The sequence below is a fragment of the Salmo trutta genome, chromosome 13 (genome assembly GCF_901001165.1).
Source record: "Salmo trutta chromosome 13, fSalTru1.1, whole genome shotgun sequence".
In the NCBI taxonomy this organism is placed as follows: domain Eukaryota; kingdom Metazoa; phylum Chordata; class Actinopteri; order Salmoniformes; family Salmonidae; genus Salmo; species Salmo trutta.
This window is the reverse complement of record NC_042969.1, coordinates 25,250,063-25,258,544: the sequence shown is the minus strand read 5'-3', so window position 1 is coordinate 25,258,544 and position 8,482 is coordinate 25,250,063.

Below are 8,482 nucleotides of genomic sequence, written 5' to 3'. Positions count from 1 at the left end.
AGACAAGGGTCCAATTCACACACTTATCAAGAGAACATCCCTGGTCATCCCTACTGCCTCTGATCTAGCGGAATCACTAAACATAAATGCTTCATTTGTAAATTATGTCTAAATGTTGGAGTGTGCCCCTGGCTATCCGTAAATAAATAAAAAACAAGAAAATGGTGCCGTCGGCTTTGCTTAATATAAGGAATTTGAAAATATTTATACTTTTACTTTTGATATTTAAGTATATTTTAGGAATTACATTTAATTTTGATACTTAAGTATATTTAAAACCCAATTATTTTAGGCCTTTACCACAGTAGTATTTTACTGGGTGACTTTCACTTTTACTTGAGTCATTTTATGTTAAGGTATATTTATTTTTACTGAAGAATGACAATTGCGTACTTTTTCCACCACTGGCGACTTGGGAACGTGCATTATCATGCTGAAACATGAGGTGATGGCGGCTGATGAATGGCACGACAATGGGCCTCAGGATCTCGTCACGGTATCTCTGTGCATTCAAAATGAAATCGATAAAATGCAATTGTGTTCGTAGCAATTGTGTCCGTAGCTTATGACAGCCCATACCATAACCACACCGCCACCATGGGGCACTCTGTTCACAACGTTGACATTAGCAAACTGCTCGCCCACACAACGCCATACACATGGTCTGCGGTTGTGAGGCTGGTTTAGACAGACTGCACATTTTTCTAAAATTACGGAGACAGTTTATGGTAGAGAAATGAAAATTAAATTATCTGCCAACAGTTCTGGTAGACATTCCTGCAGTCAGCATGCCAATTGCACACTCCCTCAAAACTTAAGAGATCTGTGGCATTCTGTTGTGACAAAACTGAACATTTTAGCGTGGCCTTTTATTGCCCCCCAGCACAAGGTGCACTTGTGCAATGATTATGCTGTTTAATCAGTTTCTTAATATGACACACATGTCAGGTGGATGGATTATCTGGGCAAAAGAGAAATGATCACTAACAGGAATGTAAACAGATTTGTGCACAACATTTTAGAGAAATAATATTTTTGTGTGTAAACATTCTGGGCTCTTTTATTTCTGCTCATGAAACAAGGCACCAACAGTTTACATGTTGCGTTTATATTTTTGTTCAGTGTATAAGAGGCATGTTTAGTAGCATACTCAATCAACTCAGTTGTTAGATTTTCTTTGAGGCAACAAGATTACTCTTTTTAGCTACCCCCCTCCCCCAACAGACTTGGGTTGGGCTGCTGGCATGGACAACGGAAAGAGCTGTGTGTTTTTTTCACTCTAAATTACAATCCCTGGAAAAGGCTGAAGAGCAGCTGGAAGATGTTTCTCTCAGAGCATTAAAAGCAGATGGAGTCCAGGCTTGATTGGTTTCCTACCTTGACGTTCTTCCACTTTAATGTCAACCCGTCCAACAAACATTTGGCTCCTCTCAACACTTAAATCACAATTTGTTATTTATATGGTGCTTGTAACATATGGATGTGTTCGTTGCCTGCGTGGTAGGCCCAGCCTTCACAGATGAGTTCCGCGGTGACTGAGACGCTGTCTGCATGGTAGGCCCAGCCTTCACAGATGGATTCAGCAGTGACTGAGAAGCTGCCTGCATGGTAGGCCCAGCCTTCACAGATGAGTTCAAGCGGTGACTGAGACGCTGCCTGACAGGATTCCCAGACTTCCTCCCAACTCTCTCTGAACAGAGCTGCAGTTGGTTGAGTTGTGGCAGAGAGAAAGAGAAATATACAAGACATTAAATGGAAAGTGTTCTCTCCACACTGGGTTATAGATCCATATGCAGTGTTGGGTTTTCACATTCCAAAGTCGGTTGTGGCGTTATTACAAGTATGACCAAAAGTATTGTGAGAAGTGGTTTAGTTTAGCCGGAACATTGTACAGGAGCAGGAGAATATGCTCAATTGCAGAGGCGTCAAGCCCATAGGGGGCACAGAGGCACGTGCCGCCTCAGACTGGTCCAGTAAACATTAAAAAAAAAATGTTTTGCTTTTTTCTTGTCCACTTAGCAAATTTATGAAGTTGGCTTTAGCTAGCCCAGATAGGTTCCCAATCTCGCAACCTCATAACTAAACTCAACAAAAAAAGAAACGTCCCTATTTCTGGACCCTGTCTTTCAAGGATCATTTGTAAAAATCCAAATAACTTCACAGATCTTCATTGTAAAGGGTTTAAACACTGTTTCTCATGCTTGTTCAATGAACCATAAACAATTAATGAACATGCACCTGTGGAACGGTCGTTAAGACACTAACAGCTTACAGACGGTAGGCAATTAAGGTCACAGTTATGAAAACTTAGGACACTAAAGAGGCCTTTCTACTGACTCTGAAAAACACCAAAAGAAAGATACCCAGGGTCCCTGCTCTGTGTGAACGTGCCTTAGGCATGCTGCAAGGAGGCATGAGGACTGCAGATGTGGCCAGGGAAATAAATTGCAATGTCCATACTGTGAGACGCCAAAGACAGCGCTACAGGGAGACAGGACGGACAGCTGATCGTCATCGCAGTGGCAGACCACGTGTAACAACACCTGCACAGGATCGGTACATTCGAACATCATACCTGCGGGACAGGTACAGGATGGCAACAACAACTGCCCGAGTTACACCAGGAACGCACAATCCCTCCATAAGTGCTTAGACTGTCCGGAATAGGCTGAGAGAGGCTGGACTGAGGGCTTGTAGGCCTGTTGTAAGGCAGGTCCTCAACAGACATCACCGGCAACATCGCCTATGGGCACAAACCCACCGTCGCTGGACCAGACAGGGCAGGCAGAAAGTGCTCTTCACTGACGAGTCGCGGTTTTGTCTCACCAGGGGTGATGGTTGGATTCACGTTTATTGTCGAAGGAATGAGCGTTACACCGAGGCCTGTACTCTGGAGCGGGATCGATTTGGAGGTGGAGGGTCCGTCATGGTCTGGGGTGGTGTGTCACAGCATCATCAGACTGAGCTTGTTGTCATTGCAGGCAATCTCAACTCTGTGCGTTACAGGGAAGACATCCTCCTCCCTCATGTGGTACCCTGCTTGCAGGCTCATCCTGACATGACCCTCCAGCATGACAATGCCACCAGCCATACTGCTCGTTCTGTGTGTGATTTCCTGCAAGACATGAATGTCAGTGTTCTGCCATGGCCAGCGAAGAGCCCGGATCTCAATTCCATTGAGCATGTCTGGGACCTGTTGGATCGGAGGGTGAGGGCTAGGGCCATTCCCCCCAGAAATGCCTGGGAACTTGCAGGTGCCTTGGTGGAAGAGTGGGGTAACATCTCACAGCAAGAACTGGCAAATCTGGTGCAGTCCATGAGGAGGACACGCACTGCAGTACTTAATGCAGCTGGTGGCCACATCAGATACTGACTGTTACTTTTGATTTTGAACCCCCCCTTTGTTCAGGGACACATTATTCCATTTATGTTAGTCACATGTCTGTGGAACTTGTTCAGTTTATGTCTCAGTTGTTGAATCTTATGTTCATACAAATTTTACACATGTTAAGTTTGCTGAAAATAAACGCAGTTTACAGTGAGAGGACGTTTCTTTTTTTGCTGAGTTTATATACCAAGAAGCCATTTCAGGCTATCAATCAAGTTAGAGTAGCTAGCTTGTCTAACTGTCTTAGCTGGCATGGCTACTGGTAAGGTTGGTAGACTTTGAAAAGCAAGCACTATCTAAATGTACTGAATAAGACTCACATTCCTTTCAATTTTGACCCAGATTTTAGCAGAGTTGCAGAGAAGCATATTTAGTTTCTTAAAAAATAAGAAGAAACATCGGTCAGAGGTATGCTTAGATATGTAGAAAAATAAATATATTTTTTACATAGAATTAAGCATAATGACTATGTTTTTAGATTGCAGGAAAAAGGTCTTTCAGGTGTTTGAAAAATGAAAAATGATCCAACTTATGGACAGTGGTGTAAAGTACTTAAGTAAAAATACTTTAAAGTACGATTTAAGTTGTTTTTTGGGGTATCTTTACTTTCCTATTTATATTTTATTGACAACTTTTACTTTACTACATTCCTAAATAAAATATGTACTTTTTACTCGCTACATTTTTCCTGACACCAAAAAGTACTAGTTACATTTCGAATGCTCAGGCAGAACAGAATTAGGGTCCAATTCATGCACCTATCAATATAACGCATTGTCATCCCTACTGCCTCTGATCTGTCGGTCTCACTCAACACAAATACTGTCACGCCTGCTCCCACTCTCCCTTGCTGGTGCTCGAGGGCGCCAGGCTGTCCTTCATTACGCACACCTGTCACCATCATTATGCGCAGCACCACTCATTGGACTCACCTGGATTCCTTCCCTTTGTTGATTGCCATGGGTATAACTGTCTGCTCCCGTTTGTTCCCTGTGTCAGCATTAATGTCATTATGTGTTCATGTCCAGACGCTGTCCTGTCCCATGTCCGTTGCTATGTTCACTCCCCGTATCTGCTTCTCGTCTACCAACGTCGATCCTTACAGAATGCTGACACTACTAAAAGAAGCATCAGGGAGTTTTGGTTGGTGGCGTCGGGTCCAGGTGCCGTCACCGAGGGAACCGGGGGTGCCTCAGCTAGCTTGTTGGGCTGCCATGCATTAGTTGGCTCGAGAGGTCGTCTTGCCTCAGTGGGCTCGGCAGGCGCCCACCCCACGTCATGCTTCAGCCGGCCCATCAGACTCCCACGTCACAGCTGGTTCGTCGGGCTCCCACGCCTCAGAAGGATCGTCGGGCTTTCACGTTTCAGCCGGATCATCAGGCTCCCACGCCTCCCATGGTTCGTCGTGCTTCTACGCCCCCAGCCAGCTTGACCAGCGCCCATGCCTCGGCCGGCCCGTCACGCCTGCTCCCACTCTACCAATCGTGCCGTCTGGTATGCTTAATATAAGGAATTTGATGTACAGAATTTACTTTTAACTTTTACTCAAATAACATTATGACAATTGAGTACTTTTTCCACCACAGTACCAGTAAAAGTAAAGATAAATTTGAAAATTACTCAAGTAAAAGTAACAGTCACTGGGTAAAATACTACTTGAGTAAAAGTCTAAAAGTATCTGGTTTTAAATATACTTAGTACTTTTCCCACCACTGCTTACAGACCCTCCCCACATACTTTGTGCCCCCTCAGATTCTTTGGGTGCATGACGCCCTTGGCCACTTGGATGCCTCCTCTCAGCTCACAACCACTGTGCTCCACTTTGAAAAGAAGGGTACTGTCTTAAACCTAGTTTCAACACCTACATAGCAGAAATTTATACAGAAGCCAATTGTCTACATTTTAACTAAATAAAACTTAAAGGTTGAGTGCTTCGATATTTTTTTTTAACCAAGACAAGCCTATAACTGGGTAATTCGCTCTATAACACTTACATCAATCATTACTTTATGTGCAATTGTTTTTGTAGACCCATATAATATTGAGCAACCATTGAAATGTAAGGTAAACAGACAATTGGTCAAAAAGTATTCAACCTGAACATTGGAAAGGAGGGGAATGGGGCCTAAAAATTGTTGGATACTGCTGCACTGTTGGAGCTAGGTACACAAGCATTTCGCTACATCCACAATAACATCTGCTAAATATGTGTATGTGACCAATAAAATGTGATTTTAAAAAGACTACTAAAACAGAGGAAGGATTTTTATGTGTCGATTAAGAACAGTCCGTTTTGGCTATGCAAACATTTAGGCCGTATTTTTTTTCTTCATCGTTAACAGTCACGTTTTGAGAAACGAGACTGTGAGGAGATTGACCCACTTTCTGTTGTCCACCTGTGATTTGAATGGGAGCGGATGTGTGCCATGTGGTTTCCATCAACATTTTGGCTAATAGGACCTCAGTGGTACCTTTACAAGCTTATCTACAGAAATGGTTTGAGAGATTCCCTCAGAAAGACATTGGTCTTTTATTGATGGAAGAGTTTCAATGCCTGCTAACATCCTTTATTTTAGTTCTAGCCCTCACAATACTCAATTTCGATTTTCTTAGCTATAATCTGAATGATGACTTGTCAGCACCGATGGGCTTGCACCCAGACTACATGTGAATCATGCCTTTTGTATTAAATGCACTGTTTTGATTCCCATGTAGGCTAGTTTCAAATCCCAAGATTTTCCAAAGCAAAACCACCATTATTTCCCCTTAAAATTGACTCATGATTCCAAGAACCTATTCAAACATCTGGAGAGCAGTATTGTTTGAGAAAATCAAAGTAGTTTCAAGCAATAACAAAAGAATAAATTCAGATGGTACTTGCTTTAATCCATCATAAACATATTAATGTCAGATATGTTTCCGACTATCTGGTCCAAGGGGTTTTTGGCCAGGACTTTCATCACTTCTATGACTGCATATGACTTCCACAGTGGAGGGCAGCTGAGGTTGCAGTGACTCCCCTGAGCAGAAGAAGATTTCTGGAGGCCTGCAATTGGGCTCAACTTGACCACAACATCAAGTGTATTTCTTAAGACACAATCTGGGCATCCTCAGATCATTCTGCTTGCTCTCTAAGGGAAGTTTTGCTTAATCACAACCTTCCTTGCCTTTCAGAAGACATGCTAAAGCAATGCATTGCCTCTCTGACACAAGTCAAGTTTTCCCATCCATACTTGGACCTGCTGAATGTCAAACGAACTGAGGTCTTGATTCAATATGACAGCTAGATTCCCCCGAGTCCACCAGGGCCTTCGCTGTCCATTACCAGCGTGGCTGCTTTCATAATTTACAAATGAACATTAATGACCAAAGTGGAGTGGAAATCTTTGGCATCAACCAATGGTCAGTCGTATGTTCTCCTTCCCAGTCCACTGACCTTACACTTCAGTCAAATTGACTTCAAATCCTTTGTAAGTCCAACGGAAATGCAGTAATGCTATTGGAAACACCAGGCTTAACTTTATTATTGCGTATATTACATAAGATAGACTTTTTGAACATAAACAAAACATTCTTTTCTAGTGACCTGAGGATGAAATATGTCTCTGCTGTAACTCAAACTTAATTGTTTGTTAATTTCATTGGCATTTGTTTACACACACAAAGCTCAGGGCGAACAGTTTCAAATGAAGGTTTCAAATCCTTTGCCATACTTTAATAACATCCTATATAAGGATGTATTTCAACGTCTTTTGTAGACTGTTAGTTGATTGGCCTCGATGAGGGAAGGCAATGAAACTGTCTCTACGATAATCTTTCCATCTGCTCTCATAAATATTTAGACCTGAGAACGCCAGCGACTGCAATGACAGCACGGAAAACACCACGAGTCGTCTTTCTCAACCATCTAAGCCCCCTCCACTGTCAACACATGAGAAATGGTCTCTATTGTAATAACCTGTGAGAAAATAAGGCATTGTAGTCCATTGAGTGTTTTGTAAAACACTTGCACCTATCAAAACAAAATGAACCCCTTTTAGAGTTATCCGCTAAAGAGTTTAAATTGACCCTCTAAAAACAGTGCTTCAAAGATCCTTGAAGAGAGCTAACTTTGGGTTTTGAGCAATAGTTTCACGACTTTAAGGACCTGACATTGAAAGACTGCACTGAGAGACCCATATTCTTGCCAGCATTGCGTGTCAGAGTACACCACACTGAAAGCTGTCTGTGTTTACCTAGTGAATGGTATACTGTCTGTGTTTAGCTAGTGAATGGCACACTGTCTGTGTTTAGCTAGTGAATGGCACACTGTCTGTGTTTAGCTAGTGAATGGCACACTGTCTGTGTTTAGCTAGTGAATGGTATACTGTCTGTGTTTAGCTTGTGAATGGAATACTGTCTGTTTAGCTTGTGAATGGTATACTGTCTGTTTAGCTAGTGAATGGTATACTGTCTGTGTTTAGCTAGTGAATGGTATACTGTCTGTGTTTAGCTAGTGAATGGTATACTGTCTGTGTTTAGCTAGTGAATGGCATAATGTCTGTGTTTAGCTAGTGAATGGCATACTGTCTGTGTTTAGCTTGTGAATGGTATACTGTCTGTGTTTAGCTAGTGAATGGCATACTGTCTGTGTTTAGCTTGTGAATGGCATACTGTCTGTTTAGCTTGTGAATGGTATACTGTATGCTTGTGAACCAGGTCAACCTTTCTCTTAATGCCAATATAATTTCCGAAATGTACGGGAACGTTTTAATTTTATAGATTGGAAAAGAGATTTTTTGGGGCAAAGATACATCTCTGTAATTCTTCTAAAGGTGTGTGATGAGAAATGTGCCAGAGCCTTCTTCCTGCAATACCCCACCACCAAACTCCATCACCATCCTGCTGAACACAATGACAGACAGATTCCATAGACTCCATATTCTCCATATCCTGTTATCTAATAGTTTTGGACTTAAGGACAGTGTACATATGTACACCTGGAGGCAAGGACAGGTAGAAACACATGCGGGGACACAGCAGGTTGCTGGAGGACCAACAGTCATCAAACCATCAATATCCTGGCAAATTGGCTCATCCATTACTATACCCAAT